Source organism: Choristoneura fumiferana, chromosome 23, assembly GCF_025370935.1.
Source record: "Choristoneura fumiferana chromosome 23, NRCan_CFum_1, whole genome shotgun sequence".
In the NCBI taxonomy this organism is placed as follows: domain Eukaryota; kingdom Metazoa; phylum Arthropoda; class Insecta; order Lepidoptera; family Tortricidae; genus Choristoneura; species Choristoneura fumiferana.
The window spans coordinates 16,313,600-16,331,312 of record NC_133494.1 but is presented as its reverse complement, the minus strand read 5'-3'; the positions used below and the strand labels follow the sequence as shown (position 1 = coordinate 16,331,312).

The 17,713-nt window shown below is 39.9% G+C and overlaps 1 protein-coding gene and 1 long non-coding RNA gene across 2 annotated transcripts in view; one reads left to right on the top strand and one right to left on the bottom strand.

Moving 5' to 3' along the window:
• LOC141440825 (uncharacterized) overlaps window positions 1-17,713 on the top strand; it is a 972,542-nt gene that overhangs the window by 893,266 nt on the left and 61,563 nt on the right. The window lies entirely within an intron of this gene.
• Window positions 1,123-6,021, bottom strand: LOC141440717 (uncharacterized). Its single transcript, XR_012452735.1, has 2 exons — window positions 5,896-6,021; window positions 1,123-3,206 (listed from the first exon to the last, which is right to left on the bottom strand). It is a non-coding gene; the product is annotated as an uncharacterized lncRNA (long non-coding RNA).

Here is a 17,713-nt window from a genome sequence, read left to right as displayed (position 1 = left end):
AATTAATAGGGGCCTTAGCGTAAAAGTGCCTAAAATTCTCTAAAGTAACCGGGAAACTCGTTGAAGCCGCGTTTATCTAAACGAGGATCATTGTGTAATATTTTATATACATTTCAGACAAATCGCGCTCAAGGCTTTGAGCGAGAGATTATCGAGACGTCCGAACAGACGCGTCAAAAGACCTGTCGACGAAAGTGAACATGGAGGCTGTCCGCAAGATGCAGTCCTCGCACGTAATTCCCCAGTTCCCGCGGAGCCCGAGCCAGGCGCGGCGCCCCCGCCGGCCCCCGCCGAGGCAACGCTAGTCGACCTTGGTACTGATACCCGACTACTAAACAGTCATGATCAAAGATGTATTTCTCTAAAAGACTGTTCACAGAACCAAGGTGGAAGTTGAGTTGAGCTCTTAATCAATTAAAAAGCCGGCTTTAAAACGTTCAAGGGTACCACGTGTAGTACAACAATGCACATGAGTGAGTAACCAATGAGGGTTCCTGTTGGCTAGTTGGCGCTTGTATTGACATTTTGCATCACGTCTGTTATTGGTTCGCAATTCGCAATTTGGAGTCGCATTCAACTGGGATGAGTCCACTCTCCCTCTTAGGAGAGTATCTATCTTGGTCCACTAATCGCACATTGAGAATGAGACTGTCACTAAACTAAACTTGTCGTCTCTCAAAATTACACCAGAAAAATTTTAATGCCTAATTTAATTTTGCAAGTTGACTCATTTGTTTTAGTGACAGTCTCGTTCTCAATGTGCGTAATGTTCGCAACTAACGTTTGGCAACCAGATTCATTTTGCAACGCAATTTAATATTTCTGAAACTGTAAATATTTCAGTATTTTATAAAACTAACCTAACCTAACCTAAAGGGCCCACCGTGGCCCAATGCAAACCAAACCAAATGGCACCATGGCAAAGGGACAATGGCCCTGAAATTTTAGTTTGCGAAATGAATAAGGTTGCCAAACTTCATTTACAAACCTTATTTGCCTTTTCTTTTGATACCAAAATCGTAAAATTCTTAGAATTAGGCTTATTTGAGTTTGAAGTTAGCAACTGAAATAACTTAATCAGCCAAATAAAGAACAACGGCTAACCGATAGTGCTTTTTCCAACCTCGACACTGGCGGAATCATCGATAGTACCGATGGAGCTACATTTTCAAGAATTGAATTGAAATCAGCCAATCGCAAGCAAGAATGAAATGTCAAACGGACCTCACGATACGGCGTTAGCGCCATCTAGCAATATCTGTCAAGAAACCCTCATTGAGTTTGTTATATGGGGAATGTCACGAGAGAAGTATTTTACGTAGACTGTGGACGCGTTATGACGTTGTTAGGCTGGACTTGGCGACGATTTGCTCTTCAGTGCTGAATAAAAATTGCAAGTTTGTAACGTACGCATTCTCTTTGTCAGATTTAGCTCTACTAGGCAATAGTTAATAAACTAAAGCACTTTCTACAAATTTAACAGAATTTCTGCAATGGCGCTGTGAATCTGTACAATAGTATTTATTTTTATCTCTTCTATTAAGTCCAGTACTTCAGTATGGAAACACTTGCGAGTATGGTGGTATAAAAAAAATATTTTTTGCAGATTTTAATGCATTTGTTAAAATATAGATATTGGATGTGTGAATGATGCGAGTCTTTGTAAATATAAATGATATTGACTAGTGTTACATTAATAAATAATACACAATCAGTGATGTTTCGTTTTATTTATTTACATTCCAATCTCGTTGCCACAGAGACGCATACTACTAACTTTTAAAGTACGCTTCCATTGAAGCAAAAGTAAAAATTTACAGGGACCAATCATGTTACATTACAAGGGGCGCAGGGCGTAATGAGGATTTCATTCAACTAATATAATTGATCGAATTCTGCAGATATATCTCTTAAAAAGGTAAAGGCGATTTATCGACCACATGCATTGGTTTGGAAGTTCAACCTTATTGCTTTTATAATACGTCACAATATCCATTGGAAATACAAGCTTTAAAAATATACTTTATCCTGGTATGTATTCCATAGCTGCTTTTGATTGTGGTAGTATGCTCCAATAAATGGGGCCTTATTAAGGGTTAAATGTATTTTTGATTTCTCAATTAATGACGTTTCGACCTGTTCACCGCCACAAAACAAACGAAGTGACGTGCTCTGTACGCTGAAGAAAAACCAGCGACAAATCAACTTTAACTTATACTCATTGATTGAAGCCGGTGATACATTGCTGAGGGCGATTTCACAATTTTTACCTAGGTTTTCCGCTACAAAGTTCATTAAAATTCACTTTAATTTACTTCACTATTTATCTTATATTTATCAGTTAAATATCTTGATAATTTTCAACCACGTCGACTTGGCAGTGCAGCGAAAACCACCCCAAAGCGCGATCCAGTTTCTTCAAGGCCACAAAAAGGTATCTCGAGTGTCGCGGGCAGGCTACCGGTAGCTCATAAAATTATTGAAGGATTCGAGGGTGTCCAGGCTACGATAATAAGTCAGGAAGCGTAACTCAGAACAAATTCCACACAAAAAGTGCCCATACTTTAAACCAAACCGACTTATGATTCAAATAATAATTTTCGAGGTTGCAAATACACGTGCATGTTGATTGGTTAAAATTCAGAAGGATAGCAGGGTTTGTTTTGCTCGCATGATGCCAGTCAAATGACGCACAGGACACGCTTTTAAGCCCCGCCTACTAGGACACGGATGGCCATGTTTATAACGAAGTTGCAATTCCTGATTTATTATTTGGGTCTATCAACTTTTTAGTGTAGTGGTTGCCATGGCTATAGTGCAGGGTGTGCGTTGCACACGGGCGCAGCGGTGTTAGGGGCGCCGGCCGCGGCACTTTGTACCTATTGCATTTTGACCGCGCGCTTCCTAGATGGCGCTAAAATAATAATTGCACACGGGCGCTTCATGGGCTAAAGACGCCGCTGTACAAATCCACTAAAAGTTAGAGGTGTTGTGACAGTTTAAAAATTTTCTAAGCAAGTGTATCACTTTTGCCTCCTGAGTTGACATAATAACAACACTAAAAGTTGCTTGACGCATTTATTCGTCGTGTCCAGGCTACCGGTAGTAGTGGTGCTGGTTCTGGGGCCAGTGCGGCGGCGCGTGCGACGGCGCGTAGCCGTCCGGCCAGCGCGGGGACTCCGCCGCCACGCCCGCCAGGCTGCTGCCTGCAAACAACACCCGTATAAGATAACAATTAGGGTTCCGTAGCCGCGGCTTTGCTCAGGGACTATCAATGTTAGAAAGCTGTAATTTGCGCGAATATGTATGTAAACTATGCCGACAAAATGGTACAATAAACAATTCAAAAAAAAAAAAAAATTAAAGGTGGGTACATAAACTGGGAGTGTTCTTTTTCTCATCCAACATAGTGTGGGGTATTGTTGGATAGGTCTATTAAAACCATTAGGGGGTTGCTAAACGATTTTTTGATTCAGGGACTTGTTTGCAAAATATTCAACTCTTAAGTGCAAGTTTCATTAAAATCGAGCCCCCCCCCCCTCTAAAATCTATCGGTGGGTGAAAAGAAAAAAATTCAGGATGGTAGTAATTAATTAATTATATCTAACTTACAAGGAAAACTATAACGGTTAAGTTTTCTTAAGAATTATTAGTAATTTAAGAGTAAATAGCAGCCTGAGGTATAAAATATACGTAAACTTGGAATATTCCGTACAAAATACGAAATCCTTAGAAAAATATTACTTATTTTTTTCGTAATGGCTACGGAACCCTATTTCGGGCGTGTCCGACACGCCCATGGCCGGTCTAGTAATAAAATTGCATATTTAATTAAAATGCAAATAACATTGACTTTTCGACAGCCTTCACACTAAACTAATCGCAATGTAAGAGGCCTGTTTTGACAGCTGTCATCTCAGTACAGTTTCATTGCAGGTTATAAATTGTATTGAGATGACAGCTCTCAAAACGGGCCTATTACATTGTAATTAGATAAGACTCTTTTTGTTTTGCGAGTGCAAATGAAGTCTTAATATAAAATCTTCGCATTTCAAATCTAAACGCATTCAAGATTAACGTATTAAGATGGATAAATGTTTTTTTTCATCACACTTGCTCGTAAACAGTGTCGAAACATGCAGGCTACCTTGGTTGCAACCCCCCAAATAAAACCCTCGACCTTAATGTGCTTGTCATGAAACCCGTGGTCGGTAAATGAGTCATTGCGCGTACTAATTTTCTTGTCATGAAGCCCAAGGTCGGTAAATGAGTCAATGCCCGTACTAATGTCGCTGCGCTATGCCCGTGCGCGCGCTCCTGCTGCAGGACCACATGCACACGCACGTTGCGGCGCATGCTGCGGGAGGGGGAGAGGGGGAGGGCGGCGCAGCTAGAGCGCAGCCAAGGTATCGCCAATATTTGCAAGAATTATAGAAATATACAATTTTACTCGCAAATGTGATGAAAAACATTGTATGTCGCACGGGCGGTACTAAATTTACGAACATCGACTCATTAAAGCCCTCAGTCTTCGACTTCGGGCTTCTAATAGACTCTCGTTCGTAATTCCTTATTTACCGCCCTTAAGACACAATGTACTATTTTATGAAAATCATACTTTACATTTCAGACATGTCAAAAATACACGGGATTCCATGAAACAGAATGATGATCCAAAAAAAACGACATCAATTATAATAACAACAAAAATATATCACTGTAGGTATAAAGTTAATTAAATAAAGTCAATAAACGAGTAAAATATCAATAAATAAAAAAAATATAGTTACAGACTGTGAAAATGTCAAATAAATAGAAAAATTAAATATGTTATGTCTAGGCAACTGGGGACTTAAAGGTATAGATAGACAATAAAAAAAAAACACCAGTCAATTATTTAAAATTAATTTCGCTGTACTCTTTTACCGAGTTTTGGTACAAATGTCTAAATATACAATGGTTTGAAACGACTCATTATCAAAATGTACAACGGTCAAAAAGTATGTAAATGTAAACATGTTATAATGAACAAAAGACAAATCAATTGGATGCCACAAAAACCTAAGAGCCTAAATACATGATAGAAAAAAACGAATAGAAGATAAATGGTCAAGATCTCAAAATAATCAATGGGTTCGAAAACTCCCTTGTCAAATTGTACAAAAGTCAAAAAGTATAATTATGTCAACATGTTTGTAGGGACGAACGACAAAACATTTAGTCAATAGCGTTTTGTACATTTTGGCCCCAGAGTATTCTGTCCTGAAAACTTCCAGACACAAAGACATCTGGACCATAGTGAAAGCTGCCTTGGAAACGTTTGAGTAAAAGTGCATGTTGGCCATACCATGTTTTGTCCCTAAAATAACAAATTGACCTGGTGGCACAAAATTTTGTACTTTTTGACAGTGTTAACATAACAACATTCAATGCATTTTGGCATTTATACCAAAATTACCTGTTACCAAAAGCTTCTGCTCAATTTTCTTAATTTTTTTTTTAACACACTTTGCGGCGCATGTACCATCAGCCAAATAAGTTGTCTATCAATTTTTAAGCAAGTTTCTATAATTTAACAAAATGACATGTAATAATGATATTACCAATAAAAGAGTATGTGTATGTATGTGTATCAAACGAATATGTCGCTAAAGTCGAACTTTTAAATAATTTATTGAATCAGGCGTTACTTTGCGGAGGGTCCATATCAATGAACTAAAAGAATTTCCTTAAGAATTTTAAGTTGACAGACACGTCTATTGGTATTATTGTTTTATGACATGCAAACACTTATCAACTTAACGGGGGTGGACCACATACTTGGCTGATGGTACAAACTTGTGTATTTCTATCAGTCGCCTAGTACTTGTCAGCGTATCGTATAGTTAGTGTTACCTGCGGGCGCCGAGTATGGGGGAGGCGGGGGGTAGGACGCGCCGGTCGCGTAGTAGGGGGCGGCACGCTCAGGTTGTGCGCCGGTACCGCCGCGCCCGCGCCCGCGCCCGCGCCTGCGCCCGCGCCGCCCGGACGCCCACCGCCGGCTGACACACATACATTTATCAACAACACAAACATCCATACTAATATTATAAACTTAATATTATAAATGCGAAAGTAACTCTGTCTGTCTGTCTGTTACGCTTTCACGCCTAAACCGCTGAACCGATTTGGATGAAATTGGTACAGAGATAGAATAGACCTTGGGAAAGAACATAGGCTATCTTTTATTGCAAAAAAAAGGTTTTGAGGGGTTGAAATAGGGGATGAAAGTTAATATGGTGGAAGTTCGTCGCCGTCGAAGATAAAACCATGAAACTTGGCATTTAGGCCCTTAATAAGAAATAAATCGATATTTGTTTGAGCTTTTTTGAAAATTCGACCTGTGAGGGTATGAAATAGGGGTTCAAAGTTTATATGGAAGGTCGTCATTATCGAAGATAAATCGATGAGTCTTTATTAAACTAGAAATTTGGGCACTTGATAAGGGATAAATAGATGTTTGTTCGCGCGTTTTTAAAATTCTCCAGCGAGGGAGTGAAATAGGGGATGAAAGTTTATATGAAAGATCGTCATTGTTGAGATAAATCGATGGTTATTTGTGAAACTTGGCATTTGGACATTATAAGAAATAAATAGATATTTGTTCAAGCGTTTTTGAAATTTTTACCGGCGAGGGGATGTTAGCAGAGGAGATGATGCATTGTTAGCAGTGCCCTTTAAGCTCATAGCAAAATGTACGCAATGTGAGGTCATTACAGATGTCAATACATAGACAGTCAGACATACGAGTAGAGGATCTTGACAGACAGACGGACGTACGGACAGCAAAGTGATCCTATAAGGGTTCGATTTTTTCCTTTTGAGCTACGGAACCCAAAAATATTTTTTCCGGCGCTTTTAAATTTTCGACCTATGAATATGGGGATGAAAGTTCTTAAGGAATTCCAAACAAATTTACTATAAGTATGTTTGTCGGAAATATGTGTAGCTATGCTTAGTAAAAATGCCGTTTTAATTATAATCCTACCCTCCTAACTTACAATAAAGGACGTAAGATGTCAAGAGTTCACTATGAAGGGGTATTATAATACCGATAAACGAAAGACCGAATTTCACAAGACCTATGGACGGAAGGCCGAATATTAAAACGTCGAATGGATATATGACCGAAAGTTTGAAATCCCGAAAGTACATTTGACCAGCAGCCTAAAACCCGAAGACTACAATCCCGAAGATCAAAATACCTACACTCGAAAGGTAGAAAACTCATAATGCCGAACAGTCATAATCACTACAAGTAAAATAATCGACAATCAATATATCGAAAATCAAAATACCGAAACTGCCGTTATACCAAAGACGAAACAAATATAGCAGGAAAAGAGCGAGCGAGCGAAGCGAGCGAGCAAGACGGTTCGCAGCAGAAGCGACTCGGATAGTTAGGTTCAGAAGGCTAAGGCGGAACGAAGCGGAGCGTAGTTCCCGCCTTAGCCTTCGATGTTAGGTTTTTTTTTATAGCAGGCAAGATACTTAACTGCCACTAAGAAAGTAGGTTGGATAAGATTCAACAGCAAAGATCATTTGTGAAGCAATATTATCCGGGCTGCTATAAAAAAAAACCTAACATCGAAGGCTAAGGCGGGAGCTACGCTCCGCTTCGCTCCCGCCTTAGCCTTCTGAACCTAACCTATCCAAGTCGCTTTTGCCTCGAACCGTCTTGCTCGCTCGCTTCGCTCGCTCGCACATATCAAACTTTTTTTTACTTTCGGGTTTTCGTACTTTCGGTATTTTGTACTTTCGGTATTCTGAATTTCGATTTGTTAAGTGTCGATATTTCGACTGTAGGTAATATGATTTTTCGGTATTATAATACATACCCCATTTTCGGAATTTTGTACTTTCGGTCATTTAAAAATAGATATTTCGACCTTCGGTGTATCGGTTGTCGGTATTTTGTACATTCGGTATTCTGAATTTCGATGTGTTATGCGTCGACATTTCAACTGTAGGTATTATGATTTGTCGGTCTTATAATACATACCCCTATGAAGAATACTAAAAATTAGTCCTTTTGTGTTGGTAGGGTAGAATACACGTCGTATTGCTAAAATGTGGCTACCCGCAAAATATTTATGTTTTACCATGGAAATGGGTGGATGGAAGAACAAAAAAATAGTTTATATTTATAGCAATGTATTAAAATAGGTTATTTTCAGTAAACTGTGGAAGTTTCTATGTGCTATTATTGGCAGAATAGTATCCTAAATAAATTGAATACTTCCCAAAGTTACTATTCCATGCGGACGAAGTCGCGGGGCAAAAGCTAGTTATTTATAAATTAACTAATTAGTAACTGGCAACTAAAAAACTGGCAGTAAATGGCAACTGTGCTGCCAAATATCTTGTATTCTTCCGAGACGTGGTGTGTATATCGGCGTCACATACGCATTGTGCCTCCGAACCATCATGAAGATCAGATGGTCCGACCGAGTGCGTAATACCGAAGTTTTGCGGCGAGCCAATGTTGGTGGCATTGAAGCTTATTTAATGCGTCGTCAGCTTCGGTGGTGCGGTCACGTATCTCGCATGGCGGAGGAAAGGGTGGCTAAGCGCATCTTCTATTCGGAACTGGAGGAGGGTAAACGAAGTCACGGCGGTCAGCTCCTTCGGTTCAAAGATGTGCAGATGCGACATATGAAAAGGTGTCGCATCGAGCCATCGCGATGGGAAGATTTGGCAGCACAGCGGCTTGAGTGGCGCAGGACAGTGCAGAGGCAAGTTCGCGAGTTTGAGGAGCAGCGTAAAGCCGACCTCGATACTAAACGCGACGAGCGTAAGTCTCGGCCACCTGCTGCCATTTATTATAATTACGTGGACGGTGTGCTTACGTGCCGACAGTGCGGACGTACGTTCACAGCTAAGATAGGCTATGTAAGCCATCTTAGAGCGCATGAGCGCCAAATAGCTAACTAGGAGTCGAGGTGGTCGCCATGGCCGAAATCGGTCGGATCATCATCATCATCATCAATTATTAAAAAAAAAACACATCACGCCTGTATTCCCAAATGGGGTAGGCAGAGCACACGAAACGTTACCGCTTCGGAGCCACTTTTAGCAATTTTAGGTTTTTAAAAACGGTACAATAGTGACAGGTTGCTAGCTAGCCTGTCGCCTACGGTATACCTTAACCTATATCCTTAGTCGCCTCTTACGGCATGCGCAACAAAAATTGCTCGACCCGACAATTCAAACCTTCATGCCATTGGCATAAGGGTTTCAATTATCTGCTCTGTCATCGGTGTCGCACATTCCAGGTTGAAAAACACGGGGTCGTACACCACCCGCACCCGGGAATAGGCGATTTTTTTGTCTACCGTAATTTTTTTACCATCTACCGTAATTTTAGACCAGCAACACCGTAATTTTGATAGAGAGAGTTGGAGATACTGCGTCGTAAGGACGTCATCAGACTGCTACAATATCCCCCCAGCTACAATAGCCCCGGGTCACCTTATATTTATGAGCCGTTTCCGAGATCCCCGAAATATACTGCAACGATTTCGATGAAATTTGGTATGTAGGGATTTTCGGGAATGACAAATCGATCTAGCTTGGTCTTATTGCTGGGAAAACGCATATAAAAGAGTTTTAGCCCGAGCAAAGCTCGGTCGCCCAGATACTAATATTATAAATGTGAAAGTTTGTGAAGATGTTTGGATGTTTGTTACTCAATCACGCAATAACGGCTGAACCGAACTAGACGAAATTCGTTATACAGATAGTTTGAGTCCCGGAGAAGGACATAGGATAATTTTTATCTCGGAAAATTGCAGTTCCAGCGGGATAGCAATAATCGCTAGCGCAAGCGATGATCGCTATCCTTTGGGAACTATGGCATATTCCAAGATAAGAACTACCCTGTGTCCTTCCCCGGGACTTGAAACTACATCGATCGACAACTAAATCACTTCAGCGGTTTAGACATGAAGAAGTACTTAACAAAAAAACAGACTTCGGAACTTTCGTAATTATATTATGAGTGGGATGAGATGCGAAAGTTTGTAAGTCTTTCTTACCTTTTCACGTCTTAACAGCTGAACCGATTTACATGAAATTCGGTATAATATTTAGCGCTCTCTGTTTGTTTTGTTCGAATAGATGGAAACGGCATCACATTTATCCGTCAAATAAATTTAATCAATGGACGGATAAATGTGATGCCGTCTCTGTTTGTTTTGTTCGAATAGATGGAGACGGCATCACATTTATCTGTCAAATAAATTTAATCAATGGATGGTGTGTGTCTAGTAACTTTTGTTCTTATTTCGTTGAGCAATTTTCGTTGCTGACTGTTCTAACAGGGCAGTAGCTCGTAGTATATTGCAGGTATACTGACGGGGTAGTAGCTTGTAGTATAGTATAGTGCAGGTGTACTAACCGGATAGTAGCTGTAATAGCGCTGGTCGGGCGCGGGCGGCGCGTCGTGCAGCGGCACCGTGATGAGATTGCTGCGCGGTGGCGCTCCTTTCCCCCGCTCCCGCCCCCGCCCCCGCTCCCGCCGCCGCCCGTGGCGCCCGCGGGGTGCGCGTGCGCGCGGGGATCGTTCGCCGCCGGCGCCATCTGACACATACGAAATCTAGATCAAATTCAAACTATGAAAAGATACGTAAAACATACTAAGCGGCAAAAAAATCTAGCCCTCACCAAAAATAACAAAATTTAAAAAAAAAAACGAATAGCGAAATTTCCATTACTTTTTTTTCCCAATCGCACTTTTCCCCAATTTTATTGACACAGAAACATAGGTAGGAAGAAGATCCCGGAAGAGATCGCTCTTAAGCGATAAGGCCGCCGCGCATACCTTGTAATTTTTTCTCTGTGTATCTGTTTTCTGTATCGCTTACTATTTCTGGTGTACCGAAACATAGATGTCGCTAGTGCTGCTGCATAAGTAGCGTAGTAGAAATAAGCAACCTGAGATATGTATGCATAGGAAAAATTCGTGTCTAAATTCCTGTCCAGCGGTGGTGTAGGGGTTATAGCACGCAGCACGGATTGCTGAGGACCTGGGTTCGATTCCCAGCGCTGGTCTCTTTTTCTGGTTTTCTGTGCATCCTTGTCTCAGTTTGTATTTTCGATATGGTTTCACGGGATACCCGTAAAAGTAACAAATTTGGAGTTGAAATAAAAAATACAAAAAGACTCCAAATAACCAATCATAATTTGATTGCTTAGTAGCGACATCTCTTGTCTGGGTGAGCGGTTGGTTCCGAAAGAATGTGACGTCTCTCGATGAGAGCGAAACATAGATGTCGCTAGTGCTGCTGCATAAGTAGCGTAGTAGAAATAAGCAACCTGAGATATATATGCATAGGAAAAATTGTGTCTAAATTCCTGTCCAGCGGTGGTGTAGGGTTATAGCACGCAGCACGGATTGCTGAGGACCTGGGTTCGATTCCCAGCGCTGGTCTCTTTTTCTGGTTTTTCTGTGCATCCTTGTCTCAGTTTGTATTTTCGATATGGTTTCACGGGATACCGTAAAAGTAACAAATTTGGAGTTGAAATAAAAAATACAAAAAGACTCCAAATAACCAATCATAATTACAATAAAGAGTCTTTGTACTGTATTGTATTGTAGGTTTAGGTTATGTTAAGTTTCCATCGGCCCGAAGGGCAGAACTACACTGTATCTGTGTCGCTACTGTGAAAATTAGCTTCAGTAAAACACCATAGTGGGAAAAAGCATTCAAGAAACAATGCGAAAATTTGCTACTTAAAAATAACGCTTCTGGGAAATTGAATGCTATTAGTTGCACACAGCGGGCGTCAAACACGAGTGTCGCATTTACTACATAGTAAGTAATTAGGGCCTAATACGTTACCTGACACTGTTTGCTCGGAGCGGGTGGAACCTATCGAAACTACTGTGTTAAAAATAAAGTTGTGTTAATACTTGTGATGTATACATATCATTTAATAATATTGTAAATCTGTTTTAAAAAATATATACCTCGTTGAGTTTCTTGCCGGATTCTTCTCAGCAGAGGTTTTTCCGAACCGGTGGTAGATTTTTTTTTGACATTCATAAGTGCTTGTTATAGCCTAAATTGAATAAAGATATTTTGACTTTGACTTTGAAAAAAAAAAGTAAAACCTACTCCAAAAAAATAACAAAAAATGGAACCAACTACAAAATCCTTGAAAATATTTTACAAGCACTAGGTACCTAACAGCTCGAAGTCGGTGCCTCAGCACGAGCCGTCTACCTCATCTACATACTATGGGTTTCAATCCATCCTGCTGGGTCGTGCTGAGTAACCGACTTCGAGCTAGTAAGTACCTAGTGCTAGTAAAATATTTTCAAGGATTTTGTACCACAGTTCCACAATTGGTCCACAATTGACTGAGTAATCGGCGACATACAAAAAAAATACAATCATTGGAACATAGAACCCTTCCGTCGCTGAACATGATATTCGCAAAACATCATATTCGCAAAACACGATATTCGCAAACATGATATTCGCAAACATGATATTCGCAAAACATTATATTCGCAAAACATCATATTCGCAAAACATGATATTCGCAAACATGATATTCGCAAACATCATATTCGCAAAACATGATATTCTTAAACATGATATTCTCAAAACATGATATTCTCAAACATCATATTCGCAAAACATCATATTCTCAAATAATGATATTCTCAAAATCTAAATTACGATTATCGATAATTATTTATTATGAACTACTAGGACATTTATATTATTTAACATTTCATAGTGTATCATCTAAAAAGTCATCAATTCCATAGTAAAAATTTTCTAGAAGTATTTTTTTACTTATTTTTAAATAAATAAATGTCACGGACAATTCACACCAATTAACCTACTCCCAAAGTAAGCTTAGCAAAGCTTGTGTTATGGGTACTGAGCAACGGATAATATAATTATATATATAGATACATACTTAAATACATATTAAACACCCACGACCCGAGAACACAAACTTTCATACAAATATCTGCCCCGACACGGGAATCGAACCCGGGACCTCAAGCTTCGTTGTCAGGTTCTCTAACCACTAGGCCATCGTACATGGTCGTTGGTTTCCGAAGTGATCATTTCCGGTATTTTATTTTGCTATGCTATAAACATAGCTAGTTTAGTTTTTGGTATTAATAATTGTTTTTTATTTTGCCTGTGTGATCTCAGTGTCTTTCTTGTCGTAAATAGGTTTGCGTGTTTCCTGACGAACAGTGCCGCTTCCAATATGTATATGGACGGAAGTGTTAAAATTTTTGTTTTGTGAAGTGCGGGCGGCAGCTGGCTGTTAGGTATAGGTATCCGTGTGTCTGTGAGTATGCGAATGCATTTTTTTTGCATCACAAATAATTGATAGCAGTCAGTGCTCGCTCCCCACAGTATCACACCGTATTGCAACCAGGCGTGCGCATACGCGTAGTACGCTGATAAAGCTGTCTCCATATTTGTATCAGTTTAAGGACACTCAGTGCATAATGAATTTCGACATCTTCGATTTTACGGCCTGTCATACCCTATTCAAATATTTCCTTTTTAATACAAAACTATTCAACAGGCCAGTTATACTTGGGGTAATGAGGTATAATTATCGATAATCGTAATTTAGATTTTGCGAATATGATGTTTTGAGAATTATCATGTTTTGAGAATATCATGTTTTGCGAATATCATGTTTGCGAATATGATGTTTTACGAATATCATGTTCTGCGATATGATGTTTTGCGAATATCATGTTTTGCGAATATCATGTGTTGCGAATATCATGTTTTTGCGAATATGATGTTTGCGAATATCATGTTTTGCGAATATCATGTTTTGCGAATATAATGTTTTGCGAATATGATGTTTTGCGAATATCGTGTTTTGCGAATATGATGTTTTGCGAATATCATGTTCAGCGACGGAAGGCATAGAACCACTCCTCCTTTTTTGAAGTCGGTTAAATATTGTACCAGCATCCGCGCCCGCGCAGTGCACTCGTGCCAGATAGCGTAGGCCCTTGTGAAGTCTGAGGTTGCCAGACTAGCAAATAAAACGTGTGTTACTGTGATGGGTTTGACGACGGCGAGCGCGGGCGGCTCGGGCTCCGGCTGGGCTCCGCGCCCGCCGACACGTGCCGGTGGTTTATATGCGCCTGCAGATCACGCTGGGGACAAAAATATAATAGTTAATTTCCGAAAATATAAATAAAAAACAGTTACATTTATACTGAGCCCTACACTGGGCATCATCATCATCCCAGCCTAGATGAGAGAGCTTGGGCACCTCACACACATCATTGAATTGCTTCGCAGGTATGTGCAGGTTTCCTCACGATGTTTTCCTTCACCGTAAAGCTCGTGGTAAATTTCAAATGTAAAAAGTGGGCATGGCAGTGAAAAATTCGAACTTCGTATCTTGCCGTTGCTGACGCTATTATTATTTAATGCGAGAGTGAGAGGGAAGGTACGATGCGAACGGTTTTCGAATTTCGTAGTAGCCCCCCCCCCTGTCCCGTGGGGTAAAACAATAACGAACAAACACTAGAGAGAGAGAAAGAGAGAGAGAGAGAGATACATTTATTTACACATATTCGATACACATAAAAATACATTAGATGGAAAAAATAAAAATAACATCGAATAGTATAAAGTGGACCTCACTCAGCATAGTGTTAGTGTTACAGCAAGCCGCAACGCTGTTTTTCAGTGGGACCCATTTAAAAACTAAAACATATAAAAACATACAACACACTAATGACGACAACGAACGCCAGCGGAAGAAAGTTCGCAAAGAAACTTTCAATCCAGAAATAATGGCAACACTCGATCAGTTTAACCATTTTTGAAACAGTTAAACCTCAACAAGTCAGACCAGGATTGTAGTGACTGCGACTACGAGTTACGTCTCCACCAGAGCCCCGAGAGAAATGTGTTTGTTATGGACCTATAGAAGCGCTAACTTATCGTCGCTTGGCCCAAAGTGGCGAAGCATTCGCGAATATTCGGCTACAGACATCGCGATAAAGCGAATGTTCGCGTTGTGTGTCCCTAGCATTAGCCAGCCTCCCAGCACGGCATAGCACTACAACGTTGGTCACTCGATGTGTCCAGCTAATGGCCAACATGCCTCTATAGTTCTATATTCTGAATGCTTCCGGAGTCTTTTTTAACTGTCTAAACCTCACATCCATAAAGACTATTGAAAGTATTGACTAATAACTCAACTTTTACGACTGATACAAGTTCTTATTAAGCACCGCTTTTTTATCGACGTTATCGATAAAAAAAAAAATGTTTTTTATTTATTTATGTTACTTTAAGGGGGTTGCTCTTCCTACAAACTACGGACACCCCGCATAGCTTCCACAGACATGTTTTCTTAGAGGATTTTTTGAGAATAGTATTTATGGATATGCTCTTCAAGCAAAATCCAAAAAAAAGTAACTTTATTGCATCAAAAGTGCAGCGTGATGCAGTAAATTTTGATGCATTTTACCATTGTATGAGTACAACTGACAGTGTTCGCAGCGAGCATGTAGTGACATCTTATATGGGTGCGTGAGTCAATGTCACAAAATCAAACTATTGTAAATAGGTATCGACTATTTCGTGTGGTCACGTGACCATCACCTTTGGCTCAGATAATACGACAACTAAATGAAGAAAGCATGAAATCACTGAGAGATCAAGTTCAAGTTTCTGAGTCTAGTATTTACTTTTTTTGTTTTTAAATCTGTTATTTTCGGAAGTTGAAACGCCTAAACTATTATTTCTGATTAATGCAGGACACAAACTGTAAGTAAGACGAAAATAGGTAAGTTACTTTTAAAATTGTCATTTAAAATATATAATATTTAAGTAACAGACCCAGTCCTCGGCAAAAATTATAACATTGCATACTTTACATACATTATAATGCGGTGCTTCGATCTAGGACAAGTGGTTTAAATTCAACTTACAAATTCTGAACAGATATTAGTTATTTATTCTTACGTAGACAGTAGCGCCACTAATTATATAAAGCATATTTATTCTCACAATAAAAGGTGCTAGGTGTAATCACTAAACTAATTAGTTAAAAAATAAGGTCTACATTCAACATACATTGCATGTGTATGTATTAATATCAAGTTTTACAGTGAGGCTCAAATAAATTCCTACATATACGGCATTTTTACGCCGCTAAATCTAGGCTCGGTGAATAAAAAGGTTTTCACAATCGAAGTAGTTTTCGTACCTTTTTTATTATTATAACTGGCTAGATAAGTAAAATTTAAACGTCATTATAATACATTTTGTCACAACGTCAAGTCAATGAGATTGATATTCAAAAGCAATTATGTTTGGGTCATCGTTCATCCACCATTACCTCTCATATTTCGTTTTCTAGAATTTTTTTACCGTACAACGGCAAAAACTACTAGACACTGGCAAAATTGTCCCTGATGGACAGAGCCATATTTTTTAAAGAAACAACAACAATTATGTTTGATAATTATGGTTTGAACACAAATCAAGAAGTCAAAGTTGGCGGACGAGAGAAAATTAGCAAGAGTGCAACTCTTAAATATTTATGTATTGGATATTGGATACACGGGTATGTTTATTTTTCATTTTTGTCAGAAACATTAATATTTGTTACAAGAACACAGAGGCAGGGCTGTAAAAATTTCATTCCTACTGGGTGGCCAAAGTATGGCTTATCGTGTGTACCAAACTTGTGGTCTGCAGCAACCTACTACGAAAAACATACCAAATTTCCCTAACTCTTAGTAGCGTCGTGAACATTTTCACTCCATAGAAGTAAGTCGCTTCCCACCGTCTGTCTGCATATGTACGAGTATGTACTGTATGTTCTATTATGAAGTGATTCAAGATTTTTTATTTTATTTATAAGTGTGAGAAACGGCAGGGGTTATGGTTTTTGAGCGTATGTATGGTCATTTCTCTCGCACGCTATGCAACAAGCCTTGATGCATCTTAACAAGTAAGACAACAAAACAACAGAAGACAAGAAAATAAGTCTTTGTTAGGAGTGACACAGGTTGTTAATTTATGCGTATGTGAGTCTGTCTGTGTATCTTTCCGTCGGCCCATCCGTCCGTCCGTCTGTCGATCCGTCCATCTGGTCTGTCCGTCTGTCTGTCTGTCTGTGTTTCGAAGTTAACACTACATCATTAGTCCAGTGATGACATATGGATCCGAGACGTGGTGCTTTACTTTAGGCCTTATAAATAGGCTCAGAGTTGCTCAGCGAGCTATGGAGAGAGCTATGCTTGGGTTTCTCTACGGGACCGAATCAGAAATGAGGAGATACGTAGAAAGAACAAGGTCACCGACAAAAGCCAAGCGAAATCAGCTCGTTGAAGTGGCAATGGGCGGTCCATATAGGCACGGAGAGCGGATGTCCGTTGGGGCCGAAAAGTTCTCGAGTGAGGCCGCGGATCGGCAAGCGCAGCGTAGGACTTCACCAACAAGATGGACGGATGACCTGGTTAAAGCCGCAGGTTCGCGGTGGATGCAGGCCGCTGCTAGTTGAAGCAACTGGAGGTCTGTGTGGGAGGCCTATGTCCAAAGTGGGTCCTACGGCTGAGATGATGATGATGGTGATGGTGAATAAAGTTGTACCAACTGTACTTTAGTCGAAAATTTTACTACGACCTTTAAATTTATAAGTATTT